The following is a 22,744-nucleotide window of genomic DNA, read 5'->3' on the forward strand; positions in this document are numbered from 1 at the left end:
AAAAAGATCTGACAGCAAACTACCCCCCCCACAAAAAAAGCTGTACGCAAAATTCATAGGGGTTGTATAATTATTAAAGATACTTTCCCCTCTGCACAAACACACATCCAGTGCCTACCTCTGTCATGTGCAAACACAAGATGTTTTTCAGAATGCTGGTTCCCATCCCTGACCTTTGCCTAGCCTCCTCCCCATTCAGACTGTAACATAATGCAGAGCTTATGTGCAGGGAGCCTTGGGAGAATGCATGCCTTTTGGTTTCACCTCTTAGTTAATTCCCCCCATGCTGCCAATGGAGGAAGGCAGAAGAGGAGCCAGAAGAGGGCAGCTATAAAATCATTCAGTGTTGGTCAAGACAAATGAACAACCCACCAACCAGAGCCCAGAGGCCCCTCCCACCATCAAGCTGCATCCACAGAAGGAAAAACAGAATTACATTACAGTAAAAACTGAGTTGTTGAATGTTGAAAAATTATAAACTGCTTTATTTTGTTACAAGTTCTCATTGTTAAGGATGTTATATATTAAATCCAGATACCGTATTTGCCGGCGTGTAAGACGACTGGGTGTATAAGACGACCCCCCAACATTTCCACTCAAAATATAGAGTTTGTTAGATTATATTACAGTACTATGGGCCACTATGGGCAACCATGTCTATCCCAACTGAAGTGCACCCGGCGTATAGGACGACCCCCCCACTTGGAGGCATGTTTTTCAGGGGGGAAAAGTAGTCTTATACGCCAGCAAATACTGTAGTTATTATATTGTACTGTTTTATGAAAGTTTCAAATGTAAACCACATTGGGCCACAAGGAAGAGTGGTATATAAATACAATAATAATATAATAAAATATAAATAAATATAGTTTATTTAGGAAAATATACCAGGAAAATATACCTCTGTGATTTTTCTGTTTCTGTTTCCTTCACAAGCTCCATCTTCTGCTATATTTACTTTTTGTCTACTTCATTTAGGCCGCATCTTTCTCCGCAAAGTAGTGTATTATTCTCTTCTGCTCCATTTATTCTCACAACAACCATGGTAGGTTACAAGGGTAAGCTAGGCTAAGTGTGTGTGACTGGCCCAAGGTCAACCAATGAAATTCCACATCATAGTACAGATTCATACTTGGGTCTCCCAGATCCTAGTCTGAAATTCTAACTACTGAGCATCACTGGCTTTCAGGTGGAGCCAGGCCATCAGCCTCCCCCCCCCCCCCCGGTGCAAACCACTATCTGGAGGGTGGGGTTGGGTTCTTTTGCCACTGGGCAAATTATTGTTGAGACTGTCAGTGGGAACTATGGGTTTTTATGGGGTTTTTATTGGGGAACAATGATATGTAACCCACCATGAGCTGTTTTTTCGGGAGTTGCGAGCTAAAAGTCAAAATATAAATAAACAATACAAATAGCAGCAAGTAATTCAGCCTGCCTGGGGCCCCAACACATCTTCCCTCAAAGTCCATAATAGCCTTCGAAGACCCTGCCCTTCCCCCTGCTCTTTCCTGACAGAAATCAAATTGCTTAACAATTTCTTAAAGCTCCAGACGATCTTTTCATCATAGTGTTTTTTAACTCTCCCCTGCATTATCTTTGATTTAGATTTCACATTTTCCTCTGAAAACATGGGCTTTTCTCAGGTTTGTAGAAATACATATTTTGTCTGTTCATGGCTCCATTTTCCAGATTTAAGTATGCACACATAGGGGGCCACGTTGAGAATTACAGATATTGATGGGAAACTGAACTCTCTGGATTAATCAATGCATGTGTTTACTCTTGCTGACAGCCTAAAATATTAGCTTCAGCTCAGAGGGCCGAGTCAAGTGCAGAGATATTGCTCTTGAACAAGAAATATGGTTCATAAAAAAGAATCCTGTCCATGAAGAGATGGTAAAGGCAATATTGAAAATTTCAGTTTAAGACCATCATTCTCACCCTCTGATTGAAATCTAACTCGTCATCACTTTCCCAGGCCAATTTGCTAGCTTCTCTGAACAGAGTTTCTGTCAGTACAGTTCACCATAAAAATATTATTATAAAAAGCTCTGTCACAGCATATCAGTCTCTAGCTTTGTAGAGCAATGCACTAACGAACACTGTAGATTAATTAAAGGATCTGGCCTAATACATTATTCAACTGATTTAGTGCCTTAGTTCAGAAATAAATAGGTAGATTATTTTGTTTTATTCTAGTTGTAGGGTTCCTGTGTTCCATAATCCTAGTGGCAATATCGTTTTATGTGAGATATTACCATTTTAGATAGCTTGTAATTCAGTTCATTTGTTCTTAAAGAGTCCAATCCTTTAAATGTCACTGTGTTTTTTTTCATCAGCAGTATGCTTAGCACAGTAAAGACTAACACATGCAAACTGTCAAGTTCTCAAGGCACTCTCTCATAACAGGGGTCATCAGTAGGATTATTTCTGGGTGTGGTCGACATGTGTAGGCATCACTTGTTAGGCATACAAAGTAAGTTAGAGCAATGTAATTTTTACTGAGCATTCATGTAGAAATCCCCGATAATGGTCGTTGAGGAAAGCTTGATGGTGATAGTAGAGATGACTATTGGTTGCCTCTGTTTACCACCTACTTTATGGAGATGGTCACTTCAAAAATTAAATGATACATCTTGTGCATGAATGGGTGGGTAGCAGAATCATTCTCTTCAGGGCTGTTAAACATGTTCTTTTTGGCACAGTGCTAGAGAGTGTTCAGAATATATGGCAAATTCATAAGGACTCAAAAGAGAATCATGTGGGTAGAGGCAAATTATATAAGAAAATCTGAAGGGATTGTGACTGCTTATCCTGGAAACTAAAACTTTCAAAGCCACCATGATCCTAGCCAAAGATTACTTCTGGGTATTCTTCCAGATCCAAAATCATAAGAAAGAAAAGCACGTGACTTACCATAGTTCCATGAGCCCCCAGGGGTTAACAGGGCTCCTTGAATGAGGATGGCTAACAATCTGAAACATAATCCTGACAAAATGCAAGTGCTACTAGTGGGGCAAGGTTTGACTCAACACAGAATGGCCACTACTAAGAGTGGCCACCTATTGATGATGCAGCAGGCCGCCGAACAAGGAGCAATGGCCCCAGGAGCGTGTGTGCCTCTGGCATGCATTGCATAGCAGAGGGGGCGGGGCCAGAGGATGCCTTATAAAGCTCCACGTGCATCCAGCCCAGCCTCTTCACCTGGAACGCCACAGGAACAGTTTTCCCACCATCCCTTATGCGGTTTATTGTTATGGGGGGGGGTGATGTTGAACTCTTTTCCTGTTGAATTTGTCACAGCCTTGGATTAGGGAGCACTGGAGGAGTCCGCTTAGCAGGGATCCAGTATTTACATTGGACTCCCTGAGGTGCTGGGGGTCTCATTAAGGGCTGATCCAGCTGGGTGGCCAAAGGCTCGAAGCCAAACTACCAAGGGAGCCAAATTAGATGGGCATCCATTGGCTGCTGGTAAGGTTGTTTCCCACATTGAGAGCTTCAGAGGCAAGGAGCCGGCCTTCCCAGCTAGGTAAGGTGATCCCAGGGCATCTCTAGGCTCTGTGTTGAGTGTAGCCAGATGGCTGTGGGGGGTGCCCCAAATTGGGCCAACCCTCTCTTAAGGGTTGGATGGAATAAAGGCTGCAGCCATGTTTATGCCATTCCTGAGAGTTGTGTCTTGTTTGGCATCTGTGCCCACATGCAAATCAATTGGGATATTTCTTTTTTTGGATGGGGTTGCACTCCTCTATTTTAGGCTAAGTGGGTGGCAACATGAGAAAGTCTTTTCAGTCATGATACCAAAAATCCCACCCCCTATCCCCAGGGAGATTCATTAGTTGCTTTTTTTAAAGGCGTCCTGAACATTTCTGTTTTGCAAATTCTGCAAAATGACAGCCGCCTGGGGGGCTTTTTTAATCTCCTAAGGCAAGACATTCTACAAAGTGGGAGCTACCAGAGAATACAGTGAAACTACTGATTTCACCAATTAGCAGAATAGCATCTTTGGAAGAATTAGCTCAGATGAGCAAAACTGTTGTGAACCTTTAACTGAAGCTAGTGACTGATTGGTTGGCTACATATCTATATATACGTTTAACCATATATTCACAGATATATAAACATATGTATTTAATAACTTTAAAGGTACAAGTAATAAAACATTATATTAGCTTTTAGGACTGGAAACCCTGGAGGAGGAGGGTAACCAGGGAGTTAGAGTAAACATCATGGGGAGATCAGACATGCACCTGGTGCTGTTCCATTCACCACATTCCATCAGTTGATTAGCATGGGAAGTATGAGGCCTACTTGCACCATAAAGGCCTGTATTTGGCAATGCCTGTTACCCAAATTGTGTGGACTCATGTCCTAAAACACATATCTTTGAGCTTGTAGGGAAGATTAGCCCAAATGCAGTGAGAGGGGGGTAACTTAGTGTTTATGGATCTAATTGCCTATATATACCAGGGTTGATTACCCCCCATAGGAACTCAAGGAAAACACAGATATAAATAGTAAAATAGTAATATAAGCTTTATTGAAAATAAAATAACAAAAAGACACACAAATAGCTAACACACCTACAAGCAGTCGTATAGAGAAGGGGGAGGAAGGGTGGAAGGCTTGATAATTACCTGTCTGAGGAGTGGTGGGTCAGAGGAAGCGACATGAACCAGTGTGGGAGTGCTCTAAGGGTTCCGGAGTGGAAGACACTCAGTGGCTGTGTGAAGCCACAGTTTTTATGGGGTTTTGGGAAGGGGTCTGTGTGACAAGGCTCAGGTGAGCATGTGCTAGAAGTTTCCAGGGTCCCGGAGGCTTGGACAATGCCTAGCCAAGGGGGGGGGGAGGGAGAGATGGCCATAGATGGCTTTGGAGAAAGGTTTTAATGGCTATGAGGAAGAAAGCCATCAGGTCTAGCTGGCAGGATGTGGGGAGGAGATTTCCCATGGCCGAGGGGCCAAGTATGAAAAATGTTACAAGACAAAGGGGGCAAACAGGAGGAAACCAGTCCACTCACTTAGAAATACAATGGGGTGGGGGGGGGTTACAATGTGAGCTGATGTGGGTTTGACCCTGGAGGCACCTGGGTCAGGCAAAGGCTGTCATTCCAGAACTAAGGCAGAGAGCAAGATTTCTAAGATGGAGTCTGGCCTGGCTTGGCCGACCCTAGAAGTGTTGTCTTGGCTTTAGTTTAAGCCTAGACTATTGTGGGGTGCCATTGGTTATAGAAGACAGTGTGCCTGTCAGTGAGGCAGGGGGCCCTGCCACATCTTAACAAGTCTCTACCATGGAAAACTCCCAGCAAGTCCTCGCATGTGCCACCTAGTTTATCATGTGTCATTGATGTTTACACCTGTCATATGATGTCACATCGGGACAGGACTAGAAAGTTATTTAGCATGTGATTTGTTTTGAAAAAATGCCTTCAGCAATATTATCATGGCATGAATTGCTGTTGATACTATTCTGTTAGTTCCAATAAACCTTTGTTTATGGTTTTCAAGATGGGTCACTTATTCTGCTACCACTCTTTATGCTATCTTGCCCAGTAAGGGCCATTAACAGACTGGGCAATAATTTTATTCTAATGAATGTTTTTGAAGGTCATTTTATTTCCTTCCCCCCCATCGAGTTGCAGTCCACTTATGGCAACCCTGTAAGCTTATCAAGGCAAGAGACATTCAGAGGTGGTTTGCCATTCCCTGACCTCTCATAGCAATCCTGGTATTTCTTGGGGATCTTGCATCCAAATACTGACTAGGACATCTCTGCTTAGCTTCCAAGACCTGATAAGATCAGCCTAGACTGGGCTATCCATCTTTTCTTTCTTTTTTTAAAAAAAGTAGCTGGTAACAGGTTGGATATATGCACAAATCTAAATAAATAAATAAAGGTGCATGTCTCTTCAGCTCTATGGGTCCATTTCACGCAGTCTATGTTTGGGCTTTTATATCCAAGGCAACATTTTTTCTCAGCACAGATGGAAAACTTAAGTGGTGAAACATTCATCTGATGCTTTTATATAGGTTCAGCTTATGAGGTTCACTTAACATGCTATCACCTAAGACGTTGTAGAACTGTTAGAAGTGATGCTCTAAATTTGTATTTGGCATATAGCTTTGACATTATTTATTCATTAACTTCTATATGTGGATTTAAAAAAAAACCTTGTAGGAGAGAATAAGATAAAAATATGATTGTGTGAGGTGACATATAGTTAATGTATTTTCTTCCTGAAAAAATTATTGAGTGAGGCTACAAAGGAGAATTTTTAATCATTCCTTCAAGACTAGCAGTCTTTTGTAGGAAGTCTGTTGGCATAAGGGGAGATGGTGAAGACAGTGGGTGGGGGGAATTGGCAAGCAATTATAGTGGGAAGAATGGATAAGTTTTGAGAAAGTTTAAAATGTTTTTGGAGTTGGAGACATTAGTCCCTCCCCCAGCATTCCAAGCTATGAATATATATAATATGTAAAACTTTGTTTGGTATTTAAATAACCAGTTATTATAGTTTTTACCTTTCAAATATCCATGCAATTGTCAAACTTGTGTTATCGTAGCCAGGAACATTGTTTATAAACCTCTTTTATTTATACAACAGTGTATTTTCAAAAAAATACTACTCAATTTGCTAATCCACAGCCCAAAACATTGTAAATGCTGCCAAAGTTGAAGGGCAAGCCTGCAGGGTAGGCAAAGCATTTTATCAATCAAATACTATTGAATTTCAAGAGACGGGGCAACTAAACTTGAATGCCTTGGTATCACTGCAAAGGACGTCTACACTGCACCTTTGCTTTCTGTGCTTAAATACTCTATTTTTGTACATATACAGAAACTCAGAATTGTAATCACATCATATATGAATGGGAACTATTTTGTGCTTAATTTTCAGATTCCAATTTAACTATTATTAAACATAGTAAATGCAATGAAGCATAATGATAACTGGAACCATTTCCACATGGAGGGATAAAATATGAGTGGCTTCCCACTTGGAAACATGGGATGGTAAATCTCGCATTTGCAGCCCTCTTCATGTGGAGACCCCTTCCGTATTTTCCCTCTGACTCGTCACGGCTTTTTGCCTCCTGACAAGGCTGCAAGGGAAAACAAGGCAAGCTTCTCCCTCTACTCCTTGGCTTGTCAATCACAGCAAGCCTCCAATCACAGCACAACAGTTCTCTCATGGACTGAAACTTGCTTTCCCCGCCCCAGCCCTGAAATTAATGTTTTTTGTTTGTTTTTTTTGGTAAAAGGGCACTTTTGCGTTGCTATGCAGTAATACATTTTAATAAAAATGTAATTTTTAAATAGCATTTTAATAAAAATCAACACTGCTGCTTTGTTATGGAGAAACACCAGAATGATACAGAATTGCCCCCTTTTGGGGGGATTTCCTATTCTTTAGGACTTTATTTCTGTCTGGGTGGATTTCTGAGACAATGAACATGGTCCCTGGAGCTCAAAAGGACATTTTGTGTTAATTGTTGGCTTAAAAACAAGGTGCTCAGACACCTGTATGATCGGGAGAAGGATGCCTGGTCACATCCCACCCCCTCTTTCCCAGCTCATTTCCCACCTCTAGAAAACAGAAATGGGGCTATTTTTGCCTGCCTGAGTTGTGAGAAAGCTGCACATTCTAGAGGCTCCACCCATCAGTGCTCTTCCAAGTAGCTTTCAAGATCACCGTTCAGATTGCTGCTGAAGGCAAAAGCATTCTTTCTCTCTCAATAAGAGTTGGTTGCTCTGACTTCTTGCCTTGCTTGCTTCTGCCTCCCCTCCCCCACTCACTCTGGCTCAGAATCTTCTCATGCATATGTGATTATGGAATCTGTTAAGTGACCTCTTGGGTGGAAGGAAGCCTTCCTGAATCTTCCTTTAAGCCATTTCAAGTTAATTGGATCAAGGGTCCAGTTATATAAGCCCCTGAAGAAGGTGACCCTAGCCATCCTACTTGTCTCTAGGTAACTGAAATACTTAACAACTTTCCTAACATCTCTTGGTTCCAATGATATTTGTGGGGAGTATCTTTAAGCCAATGGCAAGAACAACATTTTTGAAACTGTATTTATTTATTTTTATTGCACCCAATTTTTAAAATAAACAGAAAGAAAAAAGGTCTCTCCTAGACCTACAACTCATCAAGCAAAAACAAAACGCACACATAGACAGAAATAATATTTTTAATCAAAGTCCACAGTGGGAAATCCAGTTCTGAAGATATCTGGCAGGCACTGAACAAAATAGTCTTTCCAGGAAGGCAGCAGAAATCCAAGGCAGAGATCAAAGCAGCAGTTGAAAGTGGTCAGAAGTATTTCAGACAATATTCCTGAAATGCAGTCAAACTCTTTGTCCCTAAACCCTTTAGACTTGTTTCCAACAATGCTAATGCTCCCCCAAACTCTGATCTCATTGCCTGGGAGACTTGCCTCTTTCCCATTGCCCAAGAAACTTCCAAACTGAAAAAAAGAACATACATGGAAGCTTTCAAATGCCATAGCAGAAAATAAATGCCAGCACAAATGTTCTTGACTGAGTTCTTCAGACTGGTATTCCTATCCCAACAATACCCAAATATATCTGAAAAGTACCGATAAGGGTTTTTTATATCTTTTCAGACCGGAAGTATGTGAATGTACATCCCTAATGTAATGCAAAGATTCTAGAAACACATACAACCACTGTGAACCCATGGCCTATTGAAAAATGAACAGGTGTTTAAGTGTTCCTACAGCAAGGCACTAAAAGAAACCTTTATGATAATAAATAAGAGGGTGCTAGGAAGACATGGCTATACAAGCTAACCTGCAGGATCTTATTTAAAGTCCATCTAAACAAGCATTCTTGTTTTCATTGTGAGAAACATTAATCCCACAATATGTAATATTCATAGGTCTGCTTCTTCTAAATATGGGAGGGGCTGCTTCAGTTATTGAGTTTAACAGCTGTTGGCTGACCTGTTCTCTATGTTTTAAATGTTTTTAGAAACTATCTGAACTATTGGGCATCACCACATTTTAAGAAGGTGGGAATTCAACTTATCAGTGGAAAGGAAAGGTGTGGAGTAGAGTCATGTCTCACAAAGGTCTGAGCTGTTCAGACGCTGATAAGACAAAGAACATAAAGAACATATTTAAGAAAGGATAGAGTCTGTAGATTGTGTCTTGTTTATTGATTTCTGTTTCCTTTCATCCTGTCTGTCTCAGAAGACCACCAGAAAGCATCAGAGATAGAAAAAAAGGCTGGCTACTGGTGCAAAATAAATTGAATTGTATTACAGGATCACCACACTGTTTCAACAAAATTCTACTTTTTTTTAGGTCCTTGTCTGGTTCTTGCTGGGTCACCTCCATCGCTTTGCTACTTCTCCTCATACTTCCTCCATCCACGTTCTCACTCTCTCTCCTCTGTCCTCCAGTTATCCGCCCTCCTCTCCTTCCCTTTTGCATCCAAACTTGAGCTTCTTCTCACTTCTCTTTTTATTCCCTAGTTCTAGTGCTTTCCTCCTAGCCTCCTCCCCCCAAGGTCTCAAAGGTTTCCTCTGGCCCCACCCTTTCCTCCGATATCCTTCAGCCTCTCCCCTCCACCTGACTGGATCATAAGTGATGTAAGGTATGCCCCACCTGGGAAGCCTGGGCAGCAGGTTCCTCAGGCCAGTTACTGTCATTTTTAAAGGCTTCTTGGTCTAGGATGGTGTCCTCTGGCTCCCATGCAGCCCCTCAACTCTGGAGTCCCTGGTGGGTCTGCATCGCTTGTTCTCTGACCCTCCACCACAACAAGGTGATTGGCCTTGGCACTTTATGCACTGGTCAGGGCTGAACTTACATCAGGGAGGTGTCTGGGCCTACTGGTGGCTTCCCCTTCATTTGGATGACGAGAGCTTTGCTGACGTCTACGTAAGTTGGGCTGGCTGTGTTCCCTCCAGGGCTGGGGTAGAGATCTCCCAGGCCCCCCAGGAGAAGTTTGGGACAGCTGGAATGCATCCTGGACAGTAAGCTTAGATAGTCATAGTAAAAATGCACTATCAAGTATGTCTGTTAGTATGGCATCTGTGAAACATGAAGGAAACATTATGGAGATTTAAAAAAACATTACAGTTCATCTGACTTTGCTCAAGAACACATTGAGATATAACTGTTTTCAATAGGTTTTCTATAAAGAAAACATAATTCTTGACTTGCTCATAATTCTTGACTTGCTCTCCAGTTCCATTTGGGTTACATGGAGTTCTTTAAGTGACAAAGAGACACAGCCAAAACAAAATGTTCTTTATAACAACTGACTGTATGCAAAATATTAATACCTTTGTATTGAGGTTGAGAGCCTCTTGTGGCGCAGAGTGGTAAGGTAGCCGTCTGAAAGCTTTGCTCATGAGGCTGGGAGTTCAATCCCAGCAGCCGGCTCAAGGTTGACTCAGCCTTCCATCCTTCCAAGGTGGGTAAAATGAGTACCCAGCTTGCTGGGGGGTAAATGGTAATGACTGGGGAAGGCACTGGCAAACCACCCCGTATTGAGTCTGCCATGAAAACGCTAGAGGGCGTCACCCCAAGGGTCAGACATGACTCGGTGCTTGCACAGGGGATACCTTTACCTTTACCTTATTGAGGTTGAAAGGTTGAAAGAATATACAATGCTTTGTTCCTTTTTAATTGTTTTATATTTTATCAATGTTTTCAGATTTCCACTTTTAATAATGATGTTTATATTGTGCCTTTTTGCACTTCCAAGGGCCACCAAGGTGGCTAACAATTGTAAGCATACATGATAAAATTACATTACGAAACCATTACAATTTACCCCCCAACTCACATCTTTAAAACAAATTAAAAACTGTTAAAATACACACAAAGAAAAATACCCAGCAATTAAAACATTCATCAGGAAGGATGAATCACTGAGGAAATGTCAAATGAATCAGAAAAGTCTTCACATTTGGGTAGAAGATGGCAACAAAAGGGTACAAACTAAACTCCCTTAGGAGAGAGTTCCAGAGCTTTGGTGCCGTGTGTTTGTGCGCGTGAGAAGTCCTTGTCCCAGGTTGTCACCTTTCTAATCTCAGAAAGCAGAGATCTCTGAATCAGGCCTCTGAAAGCAACCTCTTCCAAGTCAGCTCCCTATTGGGGAAAATGCTTCAAGCACCCAGCTCAAGTCTTGTCTTCCTGCTCACTTACCCTTTTGCCCTGCCATGACCCAACCTCTGTGGCATCCCCAAGCAGTGGTGAAGCACCTCCAGTTACAAACAGCAGAGATACTCCACACAGCCAGAAGGGACTTATGGGAGATGTGCACTCTTGCCTTATCTATAGCAGCCTACTCACCACCACCATGCTACCTCTGTCTCATCACCTGGCCTGGCTCTTGGAAAGGTGGCTCACATTTACCAAAAGTCAGCTTTAGGTGTGGCCACTGTAAGGCATGTAAATTGATGATTACGGGGGATACTTTCATTCACCTAACTAAGGGAATATGTTTGACTCTTAAATATTTCATCAATTGCAGTTCCTGTAATACAGTGCATATATTACAATGTCCATGTAAGAAATTGCATGTTGCAACATCCAGATGTCCACTAAGGACATGTGTAATCAAGCACATTTTCAGGATCTGTAATCAGGTAAGGGATACTCCAATGGTGACATATTTCATAGAAAATAATCATGTCAGAGGACCTCAGAGCTGTTGGACTGATGATTTTACATGAATCTAGATATTTATAAATGGACATCACAAGATTGTTGAAAAATGAAGCACAGTTGATTTATGAATTGGATACTTTAATAGCAAATGGGCTTAACAATGTGATTGACAATGTTTCTTGTAAAGGTTATACATTTTTGGATTGGTATGAATAGAAATATAGGACATCTAATGGGAACATAAGAGATAGGAAAGGATTCCATATATAATTTTATGCCAATGGTAGAGCCGATGGGCTATGTGATGTTAAATATATTAATGGTATATGTTGTATTTAAGTAAGTGGTACCAGTGGAGCTTATTGTGTATATGAATAATAGACCCGAAGGGTGATGTGATACTAAAGAGAGATTGAATAGTAGACCACACATTGAACATGAGTCAGCAGTGTGACTTGGTGGCTAAAAAGGCAAATGGGATTTTGGGCTGTATCAAATGCAGTATCATGTCCAGATCGCAGGCGGCGATGGTATCGCTTCACTCTGCTCTGGTTCAGCCTCACTTGAAGTACTGTGTTCAGTTTTGGGCACCCCAGTTGAAGACAGATGTTGACAAACTGGAACGTGTCCAGAGGAGGGCAACAAAGATGGTGAGGGGTTTGGAGACCAAGACATATGAAGAAAGGTTAGGGGAGCTTGGTCTGTTTAGCCTAGAGAGGAGACAACTGAGAGGGGATCTGATAACCATCTTCAAGTATTTAAAAGGGTGCCATATGGAGGATGGAGCAGAATTGTTCTCTCTTGCCCCCGGAGGGACAGACCAGAATGAATGGGATGAAATTAATTCAAAAGAAATTCCATCAAAACATCCGGAAGAAGTTCCTGACAGTTAGAGCAGTTTCTCAGTGGAACAGGCTTCCTCAGGAGGTGGTGGGTTCTCCATCTTTGGACATTTTTAAACAGAGGCTAGATAGCCATCTGACAGAGAGACTGATTCTGTGAAGGTAAAGGGGTGGCAGGTTACAGTAGATGAGCGATAGGGATGTGAGTGTCCTACATAGTGCAGGACTAGATGACCCATGAGATCCCTTCCAACTCTAGTATTCTATGATTCTATGAATTAGTAAAACAAGGTTTTGGGGCATTATGTGTGAAAAAAGTTTCCATGAGATGGACCCTTGATGATATTGATATTAAGCAGTGTAGCTTTAAGAGCTGCATGTGTAGAAGAAATGGGAGTTTAAAACACAACTGCACCTGAGCTTCTGCAGGGGCACAGGAGTAGGCAGAGACCATGGATCCCCTCCAGTGCTAATGAGAAATAGAAGACCTTTCAGGCAAGGTGATATTATTAACTGGGTATTAAAGATGAACAGGATTTTAATAGAGATGATACTGTGGCAATATATAGTGATATAATAAATAATGCTTATGGGATGTATTTTATTTTACAGATGGCACAGAAATAATTACAGTAAAAATTCTAAATTATCTAAGAATTATGAGGTAACTATATAAAATTATATAAAAATAGTTAATCATGTGGAATAAACAGGTTTCTATTGTTAATTGTATTTTATTTGTTTATTAATAGCCATTGATGAATACATCTGTACTTGAAAGGGAGGTATTCTCGATCTATTTCTGGCATTATGTGTAATTGAACATAAGCAGCCAGCATAGTGTTTGTAGCATTCATCTGGATCTTCAGCTGGCTGATCGTCTTGAGTGCAGTCAATGACTTCAGGCTATAAGATTTACAGTTTACCAACTTGTAAAGCCCTAAGGGGCAGGACAAGCTGAATGGCCCATAGCTCACAAGGCCATTCAACTGCTAAGACTGCTGTGGTGGCCTGGCAGGGAGGGTTCACAACAGAGAATTGCAACAGTCTATGAGATCCATAGTCCAGAAAGAAAGCATTTATCTGCAAAGGTTAAGTTATCCAAAGACAGGATACAGCTACAAGAAATACTGTGGCAGAATGATAAGGTACTCTATATGGAAGGGAAAAAGTTTGATCCTCTCTACAGCAGGGGGAATGGTCCAACCCTAGGATATACCAAGTAATAAGCAGGTGGCAGTGGTCCATTATGTCAAAAGAAACCCAAAACCATTAATAGGCAATGGCAGGGATCTACAGATCTGAGTGTGGATTATTAATCAGCCATTATTTGTAGCTGCCCTTGCTACCATCCATTTCCCTAGTTGTGTCTTATGGGCCCATTATGCACGGCCGCTGAAACGGTGGTTGGCGGTTCCATGGAAAACATAGAGGAGGAAGAAGCGAAGCAAACCGCAAACACACGAGATGAATGCAACGGCGGCAAAACCCAGAACAGCCACTGGCTGCAGCCGAGGAGGCAGCGATGTAGAACAAACAGAGAGGGAGGCGAGCACGGTGCTGACCGAGGCTGGGCCGCCAAGCAGGGTGGCCACAGCACGTGCAGGCGCAGTCCCTGCCGGCAGAACCGAAGGTCACAGACGGGGAGAGAGCAAGCACACCCAGAAGTCCTGTATACCACGTACCTCCCCGATTATGCATGCGGCCACTCAAGAGCCCTGGTCGCCCGGGAACCTCCACTTTCTTCCGCATCTCACTAACACAGCTTTTTTGGTGGCATACGTGAACTCTGCGCCTGGCTACCGCCTGCGGCGTGCATTATTGCTGATTTTAGCCGCTGACATTTCACCTCGAATGTGGACCTTCTCCTCCATGCATAATAGGCCATGCAGAGAACTTAGAAAAGGAGGGTATTTTTTGTGCCTTTGCAATGATATTTTTACAGAAGTAAAAAACAACTGAAACCTTTTTCAAACCAAAGGGGAAAGGATCTGGCATTTTATTTCTACCTTGATGCAACTTCAAAGAAGCAATACTTTTACAATCTTTTATAAAAGGAAGGAAAATAACAAACAGAAAAATCATGACCTTGCATTGCTGACACCTATCCATATATCCTGAATGGCCATTAAAGAGCATCATAGCCTGTTTTCAATGCTTGAGTGCATCTCAAGGTCATTAAGAAAAAGAAGCCACCTGAACATGTTCAAAAAGCCTTTCTTGAATAACCATAATCAGTTTTCACGGTTACAGCATTCCCCCCTCCAAATAAACTGCATCCAAAGAGTGTTCCAGACAGATAGACTGGTTGTTTCAGATGTAATCAGTAATTACAAAGAGCTTTTAAAAAAATCTTTGCAACCGTCAAGACATAAGTAGCAGAGAGAAACACTAAGCTGAATTTAATGACACAGTAAATTTGCACATTATTGTTTGGCATTTGACTCCTGAACTTGGCTTTCATTAAAGTCAGTCCTAGACAGAAGAAATTGGAGCATGCACTGTTTGCAGCTACTTTTAATTCTGTCCATTCAGTTGCATTTTCTACCCTCAAAGAGTGTAACCATGTGAATATTGATAAAACAGTATAAAAACAATATCAATGTGATTAAATGAGTGATGGCATCAAACACTTTGTTCTTTATTGATGTATGCATTGTTAAAATTATGACCTGGAAGGGATTTCATATAAACTTACATAATTATATATAGTTACAGCCAGATCAAGACTGATCTTTTGCACTGTGTTATCAACATACACAAGTGTATCAATAATGGTGTGTGTGGGTATGCAACCAATGAAGAAACTGAAAGATGCAGCAAACTGCTATGTGTAGCATTTAGACAATTAAAAACCTAGAACAATACATTGCTGATACTAAAATTAATGTTAATGCTAAGCAGTTCTACTTTGACCAGATAATTTGGAATTCAAAAATCTATGCAAAATACAGATTAGCAATTTTTTAGAAATATCTCCACTTGTGACCCAATACAGGGAGAGAGTTATATGGAAAGATAAATTTTGAAAAAACCAAGGCTGTCCTGAGTTTTCATAGGTCATAAGACATTGGTCCTCTGACATAGAATCATAGAATCATAGTGTTGGAAAGGACCTTATGGGTCATCTAGTCCAACCTCTTGCACTATGCAGGACACTCACATCCCTATCATTCATCTAATGTTACCTGCCACCGCCTTGAGCCTTCACAGAATCAGTCTTTCCATCAGATGGCTATCTAGCCATCTGTCCAAAGATGGAGAACCCACCACCTCCCGAGGAAGCCTGTTCCACTGAGAAACCACTCTGTCAGGAACTTCTGGATGTTTAGACAGAATTTCTTTTTAATTAATTTCATCCCATTGGTTCTGGTCTGTCCCTTTGGGGCAAGAGAGAACACCTCTGCTCCATCCTCTATATGGCACCCTTTTAAATACTTGAAGATAGTTATCAAATCCCCTCAAAGCTCCCCTAACCTTTCTTCATACTTCTTGGTCTCCAAACCCCTCACCAATAATAATCCAAGATGGACTTCCCTAGTCAAGGCATTCTAAAAGAATCAAAAGCCACTGGAGGTGGAGAGGAATTAATTAACACCCTTCATTGGCAGTCTAGCAAAGTTAATTATAGGCTGATCAATATGATTACTGTCTCTTCTCAAATAAAAAAACTAGACTGAAAGATAATTAATCTTATTCAGGCTTACCTAGTGCTTTTGTTGTTGTTGTTGTTGTTGTTATGTGCGAAGTCGTGTCCGACCCATCGCGACCCCATGGACAATGATCCTCCAGGCCTTCCTGTCCTCTACCATTCCCCGGAGTCCATTTAAGTTTGCACCTACTGCTTCAGTGACTCCATCCAGCCACCTCATTCTCTGTCGTCCCCTTCTTCTTTTGCCCTTGATCGCTCCCAGCATTAGGCTCTTCTCCAGGGAGTCCTTCCTTCTCATGAGGTGGCCAAAGTATTTGAGTTTCATCTTCAGGATCTGGCCTTCTAAAGAGCAGTCAGGCTTGATCTCCTCTAGGACTGACCGGTTTGTTCGCCTTGCAGTCCAAGGGACTCGCAAGAGTCTTCTCCAGCACCAGAGTTCAAAAGCCTCAATTCTTTGACGCTCGGCCTTCCTTATGGTCCAACTTTCGCAGCCATAGAGTTTTCATGGCAAAGATACTGGAGTGGTTTGCCATTTCCTTCTCCAGTGGATCACCTTTTGTCAGAGCTCTCAGCTATGACCTGTCCATCTTGGGTGGCCCTGCACGGTATAGCTCATAGCTTCACTGAACTACGCAAGCCCCCTTGCCACAACAAGGCAGCGATCCTTGAAGGGGGTACCTAGTGCTAGATACCATTATTATTTCAAGTACCTTTCTCAGAAACGATAAACATGAAACTGGCTAATAATTTGCAGCCTGGATTAATCTGAGGCCGCCCTTTATGCTGCAGGTGGGGCAGGTGGGGAAATGCGCTGGGAGGGGGAGCAAGGCCCTCCGCCATGTGCTGCTGGGGCGACATGGAGCCCTGGGATTGGTTGAGGAGGGGAGGCACAGTAGCGCACCTTGAGTTCTGCCTTCCCTCTTCATCCGGGACGCAGATGAGCTTCCCACCCCTCTCCCTAGCAATTACATGGTTGGCAGTTGTATACTATGGATGGCTAGCTACAGGACCATGGTTGTTTTGGTTGCTGTTTCATTGTTATTTCATCACAACTTGCGGGGTGTCAGGGGACGGAGCCAGTTTGGTGGGTAGTACATCTTGCGTGGCCTACTCTCCAGGGAATCAGACTCTTTAAAGAAGGTGGCAGGCTGTAAGTGGGCACCAAGCCTGGCTGGATGAGTCACAGATTTCACAAATCCAGGTGGCCCTGGACGGGTCCAGAAGAGGTTTGTGCTTCCTCTGGCATCCAGGGTGGGACATTTCCCTGGACAGGATGGACAGTGCTTGAGGACCCGCATTTCCAGATGGGAATTGGAGAGGGAAGGTTTCAAGCTGTTATAGGGGAAATTAGTGCAGTCAGCTGGCTGCTCCGGCTCCTAATCCTCTGCCATGTCAATCCTCTCAGGGTTGTCGTTAATAAAGTTGTGGCCTCTTTTCATGCCAGCACATTGTGAGCGTATTTATTAGGCCAGAACTCTCACCCTGCAATTCAATCTTTTGGATCTGGTAAAGATTTCTTTCTATATTTCAGTGATCCACGCAACGGTCACCTCCAGAATAGATTTCTGTAACTCGCTCTACGTGGGCCTTCCCTTGTCCTTGATCCGGAAACTTCAGCTAGTGCAAAACGCAGCTGCTAGGGTCCTCACTGGCACATCTTGGAGGGCCCACATCCAGCCAGTGCTGAGGCAGCTGCACTGGTTGCCAATTGCTGCCCGGATCCGGTTCAAGGTTCTGGTTCTAACCTTCAAGGCTTTACGCGAGTTGGGACCCACATACCTGAGGGACCACCTATCGCCCTATGCCCCTCGCAGGGCCTTGCGCTCTGCGGGTGAAAACCTGTTGGTCGTTCCCGGCCCTAGGGAAGCACGCCTGGCCTCGACCAGGGCCAGGGCCTTTTCGGTCCTGGCCCCGACCTGGTGGAATGAGCTCCCGGGAGAGCTGCGGGCCCTGCGGGATCTTTCAACGTTCCACAGGGCCTGCAAGACGGAGCTCTTCCGCCAGGTTTATGGTTGAGGCCGGGGCTGATAATAGATCTATGCCTCCCCCGGGGACTCAGGTTCTGGACCCGAAGCAAAACATCATCAGGACCTCCTCTCCACCCGCTAGTAGTGGGAGGGAGGGGGGGGGGAGTTGAGCTGCCGTTCTTGCCATGCCGGCAATATTGGCAATGTTATTATTGTTTTTTATGGGGTTTTAATGGGGATTTGTGATATTGTTACCCGCCACGAGCCGCAAGGGAGTGGCGGGCTATAAATCTAATAATAATAATAATAATAATAATAATAATAATAATAATAATAATAATAATAATGGCCTTATAGCAGTCTTCTTTATTATTATAAGCTTGCTCATTCATTCATCCATTCATTCTCAAATTTCTAGACTGCCCCCATCAGCGCAGCTGTCTCAGAGCAGTTTACAACATAGTTACAAAATATTAAAGCAATTACAACAATTAAAATAATTATCAATTAATCTGCCAGGCAGTTGGCAATTTTCAATTAGCTTTTCTTGTTGGGGCAGAAACTGGCCTATTGAGTGGCAGTGGGGGAGACCCATTTATTTTTGGTATATTTATTTGTCCAGACTGGCCTCATCCATATGCCTGGCAGAAGAGCAATGGAACTGCATTAGTTCTGTTAGGGCTCTGATATTCTCAGGGAGCTCATTCCAACAGGTAGCACCCAGGACCAAAATATCCCTGGCCCTAGTAAAGGCCAGCCGGACTTCTTTTGCACCAGGGTTTACCTGGCAATTTGCTGTTGCAGGGCAGAGTGCCCTCCAGGGGACATATTCAGGTAGGAGGTCCTTTAGATAATTAAAATCATTAATGATTTGCCCCAACTACTGCATTACTAGCTGGGAGTCATGTATTTAACAGGTTGCTGTTAGGGGCCATATCTCCAAAAATTCTGCCCTCAGATGGCATTAATTTAAAAGTATTTTTACAAATATGATAAAAAAGACACATTAGGTACATCATATCTGTTATATGGAACTGTAGACACTGAAAATATGGATGACATCTGTTAAATGTTTGCTAACTGGAAGCAGTGAATTGGTGAGAATATGCTGTTTCTCATCCATGGCCAATATCTAAAAACCCTCTTACTGCTTCAAACAAGATTGCTAGTTGAGTCTGAGTGCCCTCAATGGTGGCACAGAAGTTTTTCAAAAAAGCAGAATAGGATCTAAAGCTGTTTCTAGTCTATATTCTCTTTTTCTTGACATAAGTCTTTCTCTATAACCATTAATCTAGTCATTTCATTTCCTGCAGTTTCTCAGAGGACCAAGAGGCTGAATGGATTCTCTCACACAGGAGAAACTGGAGCAATTACATCAACAGTCTAAGTGGGCTCTTGATTCTAGTGGCTGACAAGGTCATAAAATAGTCTGCCAACCAAACCAGTAAAAAAAAATTCTTATAAATATCAAGAAGACCCAGTAGGAACAGTTAAAAATCACTGCAAAACTGGAAAGTTTTTGCTAAGGCATTTTGGTAGCAGAAAGTAGCAACCAATAATCTAATTGTATGGGTGGCAAAGGTGTGGAGTAAAGCTCTTCTTGACTCTCCTACCACTATTGTACATATGATTTCTAGCTGCCTTTCCTGTCTAGAATGGAAAGTATGACTTATGGAAAACTAGTATCTTGACCTTCTGAAATAAAGAGAAACTCTCCTAGTGGTTTGTTATTAGTTAACTGTGGATAGATTCAAGACTGGTCACTAATGTCTTCATTCCCCAAGAGGAAGTCTCCTAATTAGTTGAGGAATTAGTTTAAAAGAGACAGAGTGAGTGGTAACTGGGAACCACCACCCATGTTTATGGGGTTTTCAGTAAAAGAACTCTCAAAGTAAACCAGGAAGGTTTTTATTCAGGAAGGAAAAAATGCACACAGAATAAACACACATAAACAGAACTAGCAAAGGAAAAGCAGGATGGAAATAGGAAAAGCAATTTCAGGGGAGGGATATAATTACCAGTCTCAGAGGGAAGGAAGCAACAACAAAATGGCCAGCATTTAGTGGTGAGAAGGCCCAACAGATTGGGAGTGCGGTTATGGATCCAAGAACACACACATTGCACAATTGTCTAGGTGCTGTTGATATAGGGCAAAGTGGTCCCTCAGCAAGCTGACTTGAAACAATAACTTGATGGGTATTCCTATGTTATGCAAAAGATGTGAGTGCTTTTGCTTGATGACCCTGCAAATACCAGATAGAGAGGTCATTGATGAACAGAACTGAGAGTTGTCACTAAATTAGAGTAAAGAGGAAGTAAGGTTGAACTTGATGAGATTGGTCCAAGGGTGAGCCAATAGTTTTGAGGGATCCTAGTCCTACTGTTATGGTCCTACTGTTATGCTCCTCTCCAGGGCATGGAAGAGCCTCTTGTGGCGCAGAGTGGTAAGGCAGCCGTCTGAAAGCTTTGCCCATGAGGCTGGGAGTTCAATCCCAGCAGCCGGCTCAAGGTTGACTCAGCCTTCCATCCTTCCGAGGTCGGTAAAATGAGTACCCAACTTGCTGGGGGGTAAACGGTAATGACTGGGGAAGGCATTGGCAAACCACCCCGTATTGAGTCTGCCATGAAAACGCTGGAGGGCATCACCCCAAGGGTCAGACATGACTCGGTGCTTGCACAGGGGATACCTTTACCTTTACTTACCAGGGCATGGAGGGGATAGTATATAGTCAGCCACTCTTATTAATCTTCCAACAATAGTTGCTCAGCCTTGTTTCTGACTGGCATCCATCTTGTGCCAGGCAGTGTCCAGAACTTACGATGAGATGATATTTTAAGAAGGGTGTTTCTTCTTCTCCAAGTTGTAAAGTGCCACTCTGTGAGAGGGGGGTTGGTCTGACTGCTCAGTCTTGTGGTCATTCCCTTGAGTTATTTCAGGGCTTCCTGTGGATGCCTCTAAATAGTTGTCACTTTTACTTTTTTAACTTCTGTTCTTTAACCATAAGTATAACTTTAGGGGAAAGTTGAGAGTGTTTACCACTTCCAAGAAACTGAATTTACGGCTCAGTTTGGAAGGGAGGCACATTGCTTCCTAATACAGGGTTTCCAGACCTGCATTCTGCCACTGTTGACCTGTTCTTAACTGCCTTTCCCAAATTTGGACAGAATGGAAATTCACAGTAAATTAAAATTTCCCTTTATGCAGTGCAATATGAACATAAATGGTTAACACAACCTATTAAATGACTGGGACCAGAATAGGGCCTATCCTAAGCTGTTTTTTTCTACCCTTGTAAAAGTCAATTCAGTTTCTAGATTCAGGCAAAGCTTTAAACAGCTTCTAGCAGCTTAATGAAAAGTAACGGTTTCTTCAGTATATTGAACTCTCTTTGACCTCTGGGAGAGAAAAAAATGTTCTATAGTATAGATTAGAAAGTCAGAACCAAAATAGATATACAAATGAGGAGACATTTTGTCCTTGTACAGTAGATCAGTACATTGGCAATGCAGCACCTCTACCCTGTGGGAGGACGAAAGCATGACACACAAGTTGAAAGACTGCATTGCCAGAAAGAACCATTATCAGATAACTATGAGCCTTGGCATCTCCATGTATTTAAACTTGGCTTTGTCTCAATCAGACAGTCATCAGATAGTGGGTCTGCTTTTAGGGGGGAAAGAGGTGCGCAGGTGAAAAACCTTTCCCATGCCTGCCCCTTATCTCCCTGCAGCTGTTATTACTCAATTGATTTTTTCCCCTACACAGCAAAGTTCACTTCCAGTGTCAAATCCCAGCTCAAGGAAAAAGAACATTGGGCAGTAGAATCTAAGGAGGTGAGCCATGAGTGGAGTGCTTGTTCTGCATTACTGAACGGTGTTATCTTTGTGTCTTGTGCTTGGGCCTTTCCATGCTTTCTATATGAGCATGGCTGATCTGTTTAGCTCAAATGTTGCTCCTCAGGGAGTACTTTGGTGAGCTATTTGAATATATCCAAATGAATCTGAATGTGTTCCTTTTGTGTGGTTATGCTAATTCCTTGAACTATTACAGTGTTTTTTTTCTCCCACAGAAGCTGCCCTTCTGCTATCTACATCCTGCCACAGCTAATTTTTAAAGGTGCACAGTTTAACCACCCACCCCCTATCTATTTGACTTGTCCTTAGTATTTAAGGGCTTATATGGGTCTTTGCTGACTGCATGTTATGGTCATGTTGGCCCAATGGGCCACTGCATGGTATGTTTGTCCCAATCAGAAATGCAACCAGTGAGGTTTTATATGTGAACAGGAAAACTTTATTGCAACAAAGCCTCCAAATCTGTATACTAAAGAACAAGTAAAATTGCAAGCTTTTTAAACAGTGCTCTAACAACTTTTAGACATGTGCAGATGTCCATTCCTTTGTTTAACATCATACACCTTTCTGTCCCATACATGACTATCATTACAAACTCTTCATCTATCTTTCACTTCAACCCTTCATTAATGGCTTTCAAAAATTATTTCACCTTAAATTACCATTTTAATTACTTCAACTACTTATCTATGCATCCATTAGTGTTGTCTGCTTCCTATCAATTCTTGATCATGGGATAACTCCCTAAATCTCATTTGACAATCTAATTGACAAGATAGAATGGAATGT

The 22,744-nt window shown here is 42.3% G+C and overlaps 1 long non-coding RNA gene across 1 annotated transcript in view; it reads right to left on the bottom strand.

Moving 5' to 3' along the window:
* The window catches only part of LOC143840706 (uncharacterized), a 65,128-nt gene that overhangs the window by 36,877 nt on the left and 5,507 nt on the right, over positions 1–22,744 (bottom strand). The gene's annotated exons all lie outside the window — the stretch shown is intronic.

This window comes from Paroedura picta, chromosome 6 (assembly GCF_049243985.1).
Source record: "Paroedura picta isolate Pp20150507F chromosome 6, Ppicta_v3.0, whole genome shotgun sequence".
In the NCBI taxonomy this organism is placed as follows: domain Eukaryota; kingdom Metazoa; phylum Chordata; class Lepidosauria; order Squamata; family Gekkonidae; genus Paroedura; species Paroedura picta.